Source organism: Propithecus coquereli, unplaced genomic scaffold, assembly GCF_000956105.1.
Source record: "Propithecus coquereli isolate 6110/MARCELLA unplaced genomic scaffold, Pcoq_1.0 Scaffold63, whole genome shotgun sequence".
In the NCBI taxonomy this organism is placed as follows: domain Eukaryota; kingdom Metazoa; phylum Chordata; class Mammalia; order Primates; family Indriidae; genus Propithecus; species Propithecus coquereli.
The window spans coordinates 6,531,833-6,541,073 of record NW_012152285.1 but is presented as its reverse complement, the minus strand read 5'-3'; the positions used below and the strand labels follow the sequence as shown (position 1 = coordinate 6,541,073).

The 9,241-nt window shown below is 42.6% G+C and overlaps 1 pseudogene; it reads left to right on the top strand.

The window, feature by feature from the left end:
* Nucleotides 1-6,331: 6,331 nt before the first annotated feature.
* Nucleotides 6,332-7,360, top strand: LOC105822651 (annotated as a pseudogene).
* The last annotated feature ends 1,881 nt before the right edge of the window (nt 7,361-9,241 follow it).

Sequence of the window (9,241 nt, the reverse complement as noted above, 5' to 3'; positions counted from 1 at the left end):
TCGAACTCCTGAATTCAAACAATCCGCCCGCCTCAGCCTCCCAGAGTGCTAGGATTACAGGCGTGAGCCACCGCACCCGGCCTAGAATCATAATGTTCTAAAGCCAAAAAGAAATCTCAACATTGTCTGGCCCAACATGTCCATTTCTAAGTAAGGGAACTGAGACCTGAAAGATGCAATACCTGGAATATCATCATGATTAAACAGAGGCATTAGAGTTTGACTACGTGTATTCAAATCCCTACTTTGACAAATGTTAGGTTATATGACCTTGAATTTATCTGTGGTTAAAATTCCTCATCTATAAAATAAGGAAAATTATAGAATCCACCTCAGTAGGTTGTCACGAGAATTAAATGTTACAACACGTAAAACACTGCCTTATTCAGTTCAGGCTGCTGTAACGAGCTACCATAGATTGCATGTCTTAAAGAACAAACATTTATTTCTCATGATTCTGAAGGCTGGAAGTCTGACATCAACCCAGCATGGTCAGGGTTCTGGTGAGGGCCCCCTTTCTTCTTCCAGAGTGCAGACTTCTCGTGCTAGCCTCACATAGCAGAAAGACATCGCATGGGAGAGTTCCCCGGGGTCCCGTTGATAAAGATACTGATCCCATTCCTGAGGACCACACACTTACCACCCAATTACCTCCCAAAGGCCCCACCTCCCAATATCATCAAATTTGGGGGTAGGATTTCAACAGATGAATTTTTGGGGGGCATAGGAACATTCAGTGCATTATTGACATGTATAGTACCTGGCATATAGTCGGTACTCAGTATATGCAAATATGATTTCCCATGGTTATTCGGCCAGTAAATACCAGAACCAGAACTGGTCCCCCAAGTTTTTGAAGCCCTAATTGAGTGTTCTCAATTGTATTACTTGAAGTTATGTCTTACGGTGCTTGTTTAAAGCCATCTGTGAAGATAAGGTGCTCCTCTAGTCTGCTGTTTAAAGAAGCTCTCAGTTATCTCTCTAGCTCCAATTCCTCTACAGTTCCTGCTTCCTGCTTCTGCCAGCCCTGGTTCCCCCCACCAGCCTCAGCAATCCTGGCACACTGTGAAGTTCCAGGGGAGGAGGGGAGCATGAGAAATTGGCAATGGACATGAATTTCATAGTCAACTATATAGTTTACAAGTTCTGATCTAGGAAAATTTTACTAATTTAAATTTCAAAGGACCAACAAATCATTGAATTAAAGGGGCTTGAATTATCTGTTATTCCTCAACCTATACAGTTTCAACACTACCAGCTTAAATTTTAAGTAGTTCCTTAGCAGGACCCAGTGGGACCAAGAAAAAGCCTTCTTTTAAGTTCAGAGTGTCTGTCTAATCCTTCAACAAATTGGTGATGGAAGAGAACAATCTTCTATGTCTCTCCACCTTTCCTTTTTAGTCTCTGGTCTCACTTTTCAAAACTCCCCCAGGCCCATGATCTTCATGCAGTCTGCAATGAACCACAACTCACTTTTTTATCTCTAGAACCTAGTTTAGTAACCGGGTGTGATAGGCGCCCACATGTTGTTGAACTGACCGACTGGAGCAATGCCACACATACCAAAGGAATCCCTTCCTCCTCCCGCTTCCAATCTTTGTCTCCTCAGTTGACTGTCTGGAGCTAGTTGTCATCCTGCTACACTAATTCACCGGAAAGCATGGCAACAGCTGAATGTGAAATAAATATGCATTTTACAATACGAAGTACATTCAAAGGGGTTTATTTTAATGGTGTAAATCCAAGCAGTATTTTAAGAGGATCAGGAAGACATTTTTGGGGCAGCTGGACTTTCCCGACACCTTCACATCATACCACACAAACTAAAGCTTGTCTCTCCTATAAATAAAGGCTATTTGACTTTCATTGTTTCACATTTTACTTTAGATTTCTTAGATTAGGTTGTAGATGGCCTCTAGTCTACATATGGCTGTATTAATTATCCTGCGCAAGTCATTTCTTAAAAGGCACAATTTTTCTTAATCTTAAAAAAGTCAATAATGGTCCCACTTTTCTCTTTTACTTCAAAGTCAGACGAATGATCCAACACCGTGATCATTCACTGCCTCTTTAATTCCTGAAATCTACCTTCTACTTCCTCTAATTCATTTACATCTTCCTCTAGGAGGTTGGAAGGAATCCAAAGGATTAATTCTAGATCAATGCCTCATGTTACAAAAGAGGAAACTGAGGCACAGAAATGTTAGTGGCAGATCTCAAGTTCCCAAAGCATTCATCCCATGCTCCATCCTCTCACCATGTGTCTTTAAAACACGCCTAAAAGTGAACTCCCCATTGCCATTGACTTCCCTATTTCGGCCTTCTTCACCATCCATTGGGACCTTTAGCATTAAAATGGGTAATCTTTGACTGCTCCTTCTCTTTAGACCTCTACTTCCACTTCAGGATATCTCTGTCCCTTGTCTTTTTAGGGCATTTTCTCTTTACAACTGTGTTATCACAATAGTTGCTGATTGTTTCACTGTCTCCAAACTCTTCTTCTTATACAGAGTGAACCTAGCAGAACCATCTTAACATAATTCAAAATTTTTTTATAGTTATGATAAAATGGTGCCATTTTGCCATATAAAATCGAATTCAACATGCATTTAGACTATCAATAAAATATGAGTTTATTATTGTAAAGCCTTTCCAATCATGAAATAAATATATAGCAGTAACTAGCTATGTGATCTTGGGCACATTTGACTTCCATGAACTGAAATGTCTTCGGTCCGTGAAATGGTGATGTTAATACTATATATACTTAACTCATAGAGTTGAGAATTAAGTGGGATAACAAATATAAAGTATTATTTAATAATAATAGGTGTAATAGCTAATATTTGTTGAGGTCTTACTATCGACCAAGCATTATTCTAAGCTCTTTAAAAGAATTGTGTTATATCAACCCTCTAACATAGATACCATTACTATTCCTAGATGAGAAAACTGAGGCCCAGAGGAGTTAAAAAACTTGCCCAAGGTCAACCAGCTAAGAAGTAGCTGAACCAAGATTCCAAATTGGGCAGTCATACCTGGGCAAACCTGTACACCACAGTCTGATACATAGAAAGAACTTAGTATCATACTTATTGTAACGTTGTTATTTATTATCGTTATTACCACCTTAAAGAGAGGAGAAAGCCATTTCTCCACTTTCCTTCCAGATTTCTTTCTTAAGTTCAGCCTTAGCATCACTTTTGGAAAAGGTGGATAATTCTCGATAATTAAATGTGCTGTACCACTTGTTTTTGCTTCCCAAAGAGAGGCAGGAAGGGATGGTTGGGGGTTCTTGCACTGCCTGGACTCTGTTATCACCCTGGTCCTCCCCATCCCTACTCTGCCCTCCATAATATTCTTAATAAAATGGGAATTACACAGGCAATCTCTGGCCCAGGCATAGTTCATAGTGATAGACCAAAAATTTGTTCTCTGATTGTCGCTTACAGTTCCTTTAGGGCTTTCTCATGGATGGGACCAGAAAATTATCTGTCTAGCTCTGTTCTTCTAGCTCAGACATTTGTGCCTCAGATGACAATTTAGGAAAGGGAATCTCCCCAGTGGCTTCCCAGCAAATAATTCTTTTGGTTTCTGCTATGATATCTTATTTCTTTCCCTAGGGCCTAAGGCATCTTTTGCACCATGATCATCAAATGGTCTGATTTAATCATCATCTGCCTTTTGCTCATGAAAAAATAAAACAAAACACCTTATTGCTGGTTTTGAAGTCCCTTTCCAGGCATCCCATGAATTCTTTGGCCCATTATATTTCTGCATTGTATGTGACACGCCATGCCTTCCCTGCTCCCTTGCTTCCCTCAAGTGTGCATTTTCCCCCTGAGCATCTGGTTGTTTACATTTGAACGTCTGGTCTTTTTGATTCATAACAAAAATTGACCTTGGCCTTCTAATAACGAGATTTTCATAGATCCTAGAATCATAAAATGTTAACGCCAGAAGGACTTTTGTAGACAACAGAGGCCAACAGATTCCTTTTCTAGTGAGGAGCCAAGATCCAGAGAAGCCAAGTGTCAGATGGAAAGCTACAAAGCCTATGACAGGGGCATGCTAGAACCAGACCTAAGACTTCTGCTTCAATTTTTTTTTTTTTTAGTTGGATTAGGATATCTGGGAGTAATATGAGGAATTCGGAAGTGTCTTCTCCACAAATGTTTAAATTTTCATATCAGCAATTTTCTTACTACATTTCCAGGAGACCTAGAGGAATAGGAATCCCACAATCGAAAAAACTGAGGCATAAGAAGACAAGAGTTAAAGAGCTGAGACTGTGTCTGTTAATGATCATTTTTCTTTCCCAGTGGTATTTTGTACAGTGCTGTGCATACAGTCAGGACTCAACAAGGTTGATGACAGTGACGGTTAATGATGATGATCATGCCTCATGTTTCTCTGCTCTCAGTCCTTTTCTACTACTTCATTCTCCATAGTCACAGCTATTTCTGGATCTGAAACCTTCCAGAAGTCTGGCTCATCTAGTTAAGAGTTTTTTATGAGGGCATTGGATGGGTATTTGGTAGCTGCCTTCTACATTAATGATGGTGATAACTTCAAATGATTATAGATCTACCCCTAAGCACATACAGTTTGAAACCTTTCTGAACTTGAGGAAATGTGTTCCTAAAATATTACCAATTATTGCATAAAAGAAGCATTTTCTGATCAGATAGTTGGGAAAACATTGGATGAAACAAAATTAGAACAGTTTAGGGTTGATTTGTTTTTGTAGGAATTCTCAGGATCTTTAAAGCACTAATGTGAATCCTGAATTTCTAAGGGGGGAGGGTGATAAAACATGTAGTATTCCCTAAACATATTTGACCATAAAATCACTTATTCATTGAACATCTTTCTAATGGGACTGATGTGACATGGAACAAATTTGGGAAAACGTTAAATATTCTTTGGGTTTCAATTAGACTATGCAGTACTCCGTTTGTTCTAAAACTGTTTCAAATGACAAGCTACCTTTCCCTAGGGTTTGTTTTCTTCTTTATAATGACTAAAACCGCGCCTCTTCTCATTACTTACCATTTCAGGACTTAGATGCTGTTACTTCTCAGTCTGAATTTCTCCAGACAGAGAAATCACAGGCTTTTCAACTCTGACCTCATATGTGAGCTGTTCAATTCTCATAATCATTTCAGCTGTCCTGTTTCTAATCTACAGAGTTTTCAAGGTGCAGAGTCAAAAAAGTTAATGATCATTACAGTGATGACTGCCAGCATTCGAGTGCATGCTGTGGACCAGACATCGCGCTAACAGCTTTGCATGTAACATCCTACTTCATTGTCACCACAACCCTATGAGGTAGGTATTATTAATATTTCCACTTTACAATGAGGAAGCTGAACAGAGCTTAAGTAACTTTGCCTGAGAAGGTCCCATGGTAAGGGAATGGGAAAATAGGGGGATTGGAGCTGAGATTTTAACCTGATTGTGTTCGACTCTTAACCATCACCAGGCACTGCCCTTGCAGTGTTCTACTTTTTAATAAACGTATGTGCTGCCTCTCCAACCAGAGTCCTTTAAGAGGAGAGGCCACCTGGCGCAGGCCTCATTACACTCTTCTGTGCTTGGCACAGCACCTGGCATGTTGTAGCCAATATTTGTCTGAAAAGAGAGATCAAGCAACTTGTCCAAACCATTCGGGTAGTAAATGCTGGACCCAAGTTTTGAAGTCATCTCCCATGTTGCACCCATCACGCTCTCAGTGCACCAGGTGAGCTCTCCCTCTCTTTTGAAGTCACCTTCGCTCAGCTTTTGAGCATCCCAAACAGGGAATTTTGTCCACCGCCACCCCCATGTTCATTCTGCCCTCCCCCAAACAGACAGGTCCTAAACCTAGACAACTAAATGTACCAGTAGATGACTTAATGCCTGGGGAAGCAAAAAAGCACTTTTGTCCTTTTCATTTGCTAATTTTATTGGTGGTCTTAGGATGATACTCCCAAACCCCAGCCCTTCCCATTTGGGAGCCTTTCTAGATGTCAAAATCTCTCCATTTAAAATAAAAGCGCCACGATGACCGCCAGGGCGCGCGGGCCGGAGTCGTGGTGAGCCCCCTGCCACCCGGCTGAGCCGTCAGCTCCACCCACGGACGCGCCGCATGATCGCATGATCGCGGTTGGAAGCACCAACGGGTCTCTTAGGAAGGCCACCATCAAAGCGTGTGTAAGAGATAAGCTTGGGCAGTTCCCCGCGGGGGTGGAAGTAGCAGGTCCCGGTGCCCTGTGATCTGCAGTGGAGGCTGCACCACCCCCACCCCTGCTGACAGCGACCAAAAGCCCCGCAGGCCGCTGGGTCGTGAATGGCTGGACGCCAACTGGCACAGGCTTTAGCGTCCGTGTCTCTTTCTGTGACCTTGGCCTCTGTGACAGTCAGGCCCAGCAGCTGCCCCAACATCCTGGCCAGCTGGAGTCCCTTTTCCTCACATGAGTTTCCTCTAAATGTCATCATGTCAGGTTCAAAGGTCGCTGCTGAGAAGCCCCACAAGAAGGCACGGACATCTCCATACCCTGGCTCGAAGGTGCAGCGAAGCCAGGTCCCCACGGAGAAAGTGAGCTGGCTGGTTGAGTGGCGAGAATACAGCCCTGTGGAGTACACTGCCAGCTCTGTCTTGGCCGGGCCCGTGTGGGCAGACCCCCAGGTGGGTGAAAGGAACTTCTCTCCTAAATTTAATGAGAAGGACGGGCACGTGGACAGAAGGAGCCAGAATGGTTTATATGAGGTTGAGAACGGTAGGCCTAGAAATCCTGCAGGTCGGACTGGGCTGGTTGGCCGAGGGCTTTTGGGGCGCTGGGGCCCCAATCATGCTGCAGATCCCATCCTGACCAGGTGGAAGAGGGATAGCAAGGGGAGTAAAGTTACCCACCCCATTTCTGGGAAAGACATCCTGCAGTTTGCAGCCATCCAAAGGAAGGACTGTGGAGAATGGGCAATCCCAGGGGGCATGGTGGATCCAGGAGAGAAAATTAGTACCACATTGAAGAGAGAATTTGGTGAGGAAGCCATGAACTCCTTAAAGAAATCCAGGGCAGAAATGCAGGAGTTGGAGAAACAATTGCACAAACTATTCAGCCAGGAACACTTTGTGGTCTATAAAGGATATGTGGATGATCCTCGGAACACAGATAATGCGTGGATGGAGACAGAGGCTGTGAACTACCATGATGAAACAGGTGAAATAATGGACCATCTTCCTCTGGAAGCTGGCGATGATGCCAAGAAAGTGAAATGGGTGGACATTAACGATAAGCTTGAGCTTTATGCCAGCCACTCCCAATTTATTCAACTCGTGGCCGAGAAACGAGGTGCCCACTGGAGTGAGGACCTGTAGCCTGACAGCCACAGATAATGTCTTGGGGACTCATGGGAGCTAAAGGCCTTCAAAGGAACAAGAGCGGGATAAGAAGCTAACAGCGCAGAGCTCCCACTAAACAGGATGGGGAGGGTTACTTCTTTGGTGATTATCTCCGAAAGTTTGCACAGTATGAAGACTTTGTATTAGGGAATAATATTAGATGAATGTGGGGAATGGGATCACAGACTTTTTGGCTTTTCAATTTGAAGAAGAGAAATATAGTCACATGTATATTGTTGTATACATAGTTTAAACCAACTTGTACAACTAAATGTTCTTTGAAGAATTGTGTATAAAACAAAGATATCGTCCTTACCAACCACAGTCTTTACTGTTCAGCCAGTTTGCATTTTTCACTTCTTTCTTCCTCCTGATGTGTTAATGTGACCTAATCTAATATGTAATCTGACTTTTTTGGATGACACTTGTTTTTCAAATTTAGATTTATGTGATCTTGTATTTGTTGCTTTTGAGTATGGACGCTCTCTGGTTTTTCTTGTTTTAGAGCCTTCAGTTTTATGGGAAAAGTTCAATTTCTATTTTAGTCCACAAGGATCAAGTACTTATGAACCAGACCTCCCCCCCGCCCCAGAAAAATGCAGTGGCAAAATGAGCTTAAGATCCAACCCTCTGGGTATCAGAATTTCTGACTGAGCAGAAAGGACTAAGCTCAGGACATTGGTTTCCTCTCACCTCAGAAGAAGACCCCACAAATGCAGAGTCCTGTCACAGAGAAGTCTTTATCAGGACATGTATGCAATCCGAGCCTAATAAAAATACAATTCACGCCTACCTTTTCTCAATTAAAAAAACCACAATATGCAAACAGAGAAGGTGTTTATAGTCAGATTACAAACGCAGAGATAGGCCCTTGACAACTAGGAATGAGGGGATTCCAATAGCAACAAATAGGTCAGAAATATTAATAAGTTTCTTTTCTCATCACCTAAAACAAGGCAGTTAACTTTATTTACAACACATGTAAAATTAACCCAAACCACTGCAATGAGCCTTTTCTAACTGGGGGAAAAATAAAGACTATTGCAGGAGTTGATAGCTTCTAAGTAGATCACTTCACTAACAATAGCTTATACTTACATTCCACTTGTACAGGACTCTTTTAAGTGCTTTATGTACGATGACTTATTTATTCCTAAGGATCACCCTATGAGGAAGGTAGTCTTACATTGCAGGTTGGGCTCTCTGGAAAGCAGACTCAGAGAAGGAGATTAGATTGCAAGATATTTTCTAGGGAGTGGTCTCGCAATCAGCACCTGGAGAAGGAAGCAGAAGAAAGCAGGATTGGGCAGAGTGAGCAGGTGAGCTGGAATGCAGGCCCATTGAAGGCCTTAGTCAACTCCATGTGGAACTCTGGAGCTGGGAGGGCCCTTCTAGCTGCCCTGAATAGAGTCAATGGGATTAGGCTTTTATACCTTCTGTTGATCAGTCATTGGATATGGCTGTCCCTGGAAGGAGGCAACCCAGGGACCTTGGGAGAGAAAGTTTCCTTAGCCAAGGCAACCCTCAAAGAGGGCTGACAGCTAAGGGCCCTTTTCTGGTACTACTCCCAGCAGCTGAGAAGCAGAATCTGGGGAGAGGGGATGTGGGATGCATCACAGGGTCTACCACATTACCATCCCTGTTTACGATGATGTAACTGAGGCACAGAAAGGTTACAAAACTTGAATAAAGTTATACAACCAGCAAGTGGTGGAGGTGAGAGTAGAGCATAGACCACTGGGCTCCACAGTCCACACCCTTGACCAGTATACCATAATCTGTTCAATAATTACCCTCCTATAGTTTCCAGATTCCCTGGACATCATTCTTTTAAAGAAAAAGAAATCACCATTCTAT